We start from the raw sequence: 5,090 nt of genomic DNA, 5'->3' as shown, positions 1-5,090 counted from the left end.
CGAGTATCTGAGACAATTAACTGCCTTTGGAAATCCTAGATACGTAAGTGAATGCATTCACCAAGCTTCCCTGTGCAGGCATCAAATATTTTCTTCATTTCACAGACAGAGAGCATACCAAGAAATAGATTAAATCATTTGCACAAAGCTTCACGAGAAGCCAAAACTAGAGATGAAAACTGTCTCCGACATATTCTGGGTAATACTGTATCTGAATTCTGGCATTTCTATTTTGCTTCTTAGCCAGAGCAAGGAACTGCTCTGACACAGTTTAATCATAAGAAAACTATACATTCCAGCTAGTATTTTGAATATCAGGAAGGTTGTCTATTCCTCAGATGGGTTATAGTTCTGTGAAAAGGTTCTAGACAATTCTCATTTTAATCAAACTGGTTGAAACCTAGTACAGTCTTAGACTTAAATTCCTGCGTGCAGCAACGCTGATTTTCCAGAAAAGAAAGAGGGGATGATGACTCCAGTGTTACAAAAGCCACGTATCTACACTGGTGCACGTTTCCCAGTCTACCGTTTCTTTTATCTGGCATGAGAAGAAGAAAAATAGAAGAGAAGGAAAATCACTGGTAGAGAGAGCAATGGAAAAGAGCTGCTACACAGAAGAAAATGACTGGATGAGTTAGAAATACCCATACAAGCAGAAGATAGGAAGACTGATCAAATTCCAGATACAATTGCTTAGCAAAATAAAATCTTCACAGCAATAGCGGTGCAATTTAAGTTAAGGCCCAAATTTGTTATACCTGAAATTCTTAACACATTGAATAGTCTTTACCTGTATGGTTAATCCATAAAAACAGACATTCTGGGACTGTGAGTAAACTTTTGTTAAGTTGGGCCTCAAAGTTATGCCCCTGAAAACACTGAGAAAGCACCTGCAAGCCATATTCTCTCATTTTTCAAAGGGAAACCTGAAATTAACATCACACCTAAGTATCGACAGGAGTGGTTTACAGTCATGAAAAATACTAATGACATAAGACACAAAGGTGGTGAATTCACCATACATGGAAAGTAAAATGGACTCATCCTTCCCCAACACTATCACATCCTCATTTCATGTGTTGTTTTCAGCTGTATCAGAAAACTACTCACACTTCTGAAGCCCTTCAATCTTCTAATTTATTATGGCTGTACAACTGCACCAATGAAAAAGACGGACAGCCTCTGGGGAGACGCCTTTCTCATTCACACGCTCTCACTCACATTTTCTTTTACTGTCAAGGACTCTGGTGAGAATACAATTACCACGTTCTCTGGCATTCAAATTTCTGCTGGAGTTTACAGCAACGTACAAAATATAAGATCACATCCCTATAAATTGCAGAAGAAAAGCAAATTGCATGCTTGATAAATTGCATGCAAACCACATGCTTGATCTTTAGTAAAAGTTAAAATAAAAAATGGCAACAACATTATACTTTAATATCCTCAGAGCATTGTTAGATGTTTAGAAATGAAATCACAGGTTAGTCTAAATTAGCCAAAGGCCTCAGCACAAGATCTCTCATATAGGAGATAATTTTAGCAAAATAAAAGCTGAAATTCTAGGCTACTAGATTTTCTAATCCAACTCTCATGTTTTTTTCCTCGCCAAATTGCAAGAATTATGGGGCAGAATGTTTGTATCATCTGTCACCTATGTACTATACGGTAATACAAAGCAGCAAACAAGTAGTAACAATAAAAATATGTTTAATTTTAATGAGAGACTGAAGAGAGAACATGTTCTCTGTCCTTTGCTACTGACCTTTTGGTCCTTATTAACTTTTTGTAATTTCAACATCTATGATCAGAAACAGTTATGACACATTTTTACCTCTCACTGTTAGCTTTCTATGAAAAGTGAGAGTAACTTGCTAACACAGTTCTTCTTTCAAATTAAGTTTACAGTAAAGTAACACCTCACGCCACATACAATATGCTCACGATACCTCCCTTGAAGATAAATAAACTTGTAAAATCTTTCCTCAAATAAAAGTTCAACATTTGTCATAGTTAACCAGCAATAAAGTCAGACATACAATTCTTCACAATTTATCCTTCACCAACACTATGTCATTTCCAAGTTGAAACGTGGAAAAAATTTTGACATTTGCAGGCAGTGTGGCAGAAAGGCAGCCTGCCATGTTATCAAAATAATTTATGTTCTAAAATTCCTGTGAGTCCAACATGAAAATAACATCTCCACTATTCCAGCTCTTAGTTTAGACAACTCCAGTGTTACTTGATATGACATGCTCGGGGAAAAAAATCATCTTAAATTGACACTGATAGTCCCCTGAGCTGACAAATACAAGTTGCTTAAATTTGCTGTGTGCTTGATTTTCTGTTCTAGCAAGCTATGTTTGAAACAGGAAAAGGGGGTCAGATCTGGGAGTAGAAGAGATTGAACTGCAATTTTGTTTTCCTCATTTTCGGGCTAGCCTCTAGTATCAATCTCAGCCTGCTCTAAATTATGTCCAGCTGTCTATTGCCCCCAGGGACAATTCTAGCAGCCAGAATTAGCTGGAGCGCAGTGACATTTTGACCACACACAGTCTTCCTTCAGCCTACCTATCCTTGGGTTTTCGAGGACAATGGCGGGTGGCAACAAGTCCTGCCAGGAAGAAAAGATGTGAACGTTTAAGTCGTAAACACATTTGAGTTAAAGAATGTATGAAAACTGTGGTTTTTAAAGAAAGCAAAAAACTGAGATGTGACAAAAAGTTCACTAAAGCAGTAGGGAACAGAATGCACCATTTTCAGAAGGAGACAAAAGCAAATAATTAGGGGCCAGCCTCACAGGGCTGCTTCGATAGGAAGCACTGTCGGCGACTGTTGTAAGGGCTTGGCCTCAGCAATGCCATGTTGTATGGTCAGCAAGAAAGAATGGATGGTTTGACCACTTCTTACATGACGTCTTCAGACATTTCAGTTATGTAAATAAGTTGTTCTGCTGCTGAGCAGCTCATTCGCATACCTCACACACTCCTCAACATTTCCAAGCGTCTATATCCTGCTATCCTGCATCAGGCAAATTTCCAGTTGCCTCAGTAGGAAATATCTGACCTACAAAATCATGAACTGAGTCTACTACCTCCATTTAAAGGATTGAGAACTATCCTTGGCAGCATATGGTATTTCAGCAAACGTATAACACTGTCTGAAGCCAAGTACAGGATCTATGCTCGGCCAGCGTTCATACATCCTCCAAAATGATGTTTCTGCTGTTCTCTGCTTCGGTTTTTCTAGAGTGAAAACAACCAATTGCAGTTCTGTGATACCGGCAATGTTTCCCTAGGTGGTAGATTAAGACAAAACTTTTTTAAATTTTTACTTAATCCAGAATCCAACGAGTTAAATTCAGTTCTCTTTGCATGGCAGGTATGACAATGCATTCAACACTCACTAAGTGTTGTTGCCAGTAGATATAAGTAATTTATGTTACTATTTTGCATTCATTAGATTATTAGAAATGTCTGTACTGCTTTCTGTAAGCATGAAACCATAAAATTTCAAAATAAATTAGGGGGCACATCACAAATATGAATCCAGTTTACACTAATAGGAGTCAATAACTTAGAGCCAATCCAACACTTTGAAGCTGTTTTTCTAAAAAATGACATGTAGGCTTTAAGGGAATCTTTTCTGGAGCAGGATGGCCATCCAAAAAAGAACTGATGTTTTACATAAGATCAAATATAATTAGATGTTAAGAATTTAAGGGATTATATAGGAAAGCTATTCTCTAGGCCAGCGGTGTCAGAGGTCTGCAATCTAGTATGAGGTTGGTATCAGGAGAGCTCAAGTTCTCCAGGCCCTTCATGGTCAACATTAAGGAGGTAAAAACTTTTTTTAAAATTAAAGACCTTGTGTTCAACTAGAGGAATAGAGTAGAGCTGCACTAGTATAGCACAGTGCCCCCAGAAGCAAAATTGGGGACCTAAATAAAGATCCAGCTTATCCCTCTGTAGAAAGTTCCCTGGCACGCTTGCTCCTCACCATAACCGTGCCACCTACAAGAACTTCTAAATCTCTGTAACACCTGCTCATCCTCCCTTCAGTTCAGTAACTTTCCCACTGGGTAGGGAAATAATGGCATTTCATATACAGAAGAAGCTCTTAAAAGTAATGATTGCTGAACTTACATGGTGTCTAAAGGAACAGGCATTCACCTATGAAGGACTCCTCGCGGTTTTTATTTACCGAATTCAGAATGGGCAGGAAAACACATCAGTCTTGCTATTTTAAATTTCAAATAGCTTGCCCTTTTTATTTTTTATTTACCGAATTCAGAATGGGCAGGAAAACACATCAGTCTTGCTATTTCAAATAGCTTTTTTTTTTTTTAAATTTAAAATTTTTTTTTTTAGCCACAGAAACACTCCATACGATTGCTTGCGAAGTCACAATTCAGCTTAAATTTTAAAAAATATGTATTTATACACGGGCTTTCAAAAACGTGCTCCAAGGAGCAAGCCCAGCGTCCACCATGCGCCAGTTCATCAAAAGCTCAGGTAAGAAGATGGTGAAGCTCATTTGCCAGGGAGCAAGGCAGCCACCACACCTCACTGCTCCTGGGATCACAGCCCTACTTCATACAACAGGGCAACCATACCATATGCTACACTATACACAGTAGGGTTACTACAGGCCTACTATAATCTATATAAGGTAAATTAGCAAATGCCGCATCATTTCCCTCCTTCCCACCTCTGCCTCATGGGGCTCCTTCGTTAGTTGCCAAGACTCGAAGCCTGACATGCACAACACACGACAGTCCCCAAAACGATGGCCACCCTGCGCTTTCACAGAGATACCAACCGTGACAGCGCCAGCCGCCCTCGCTGAGGCACCCAACTGCGTGTGGCAACGTGCCGCTGCCGTGCCTGGCGTGAGGGAGCGGCTCTTGCAGGGTAAGGCGGCCCTCCCCTCACAGCTTCCCCGGGCAGGGATGGTGGGATGGACCCACGTCCCTTCCCCGCAAGACGCCTCTGGTGGCTTTGGCCACGGCTCCCCTCAAGGACGTCCCCTGGGAGCCCCCCGCCGCCTTCCCTCACAGACCCAACATGGCGGCGGGGCGGCACCTGCCC

This window comes from Aptenodytes forsteri, unplaced genomic scaffold, assembly GCF_000699145.1.
Source record: "Aptenodytes forsteri isolate BGI_AS27 unplaced genomic scaffold, ASM69914v1 Scaffold185, whole genome shotgun sequence".
In the NCBI taxonomy this organism is placed as follows: Eukaryota; Metazoa; Chordata; class Aves; order Sphenisciformes; family Spheniscidae; genus Aptenodytes; species Aptenodytes forsteri.
The sequence above is the reverse complement of the archived record's forward strand: the minus strand, read 5'-3'. Positions refer to the sequence as shown.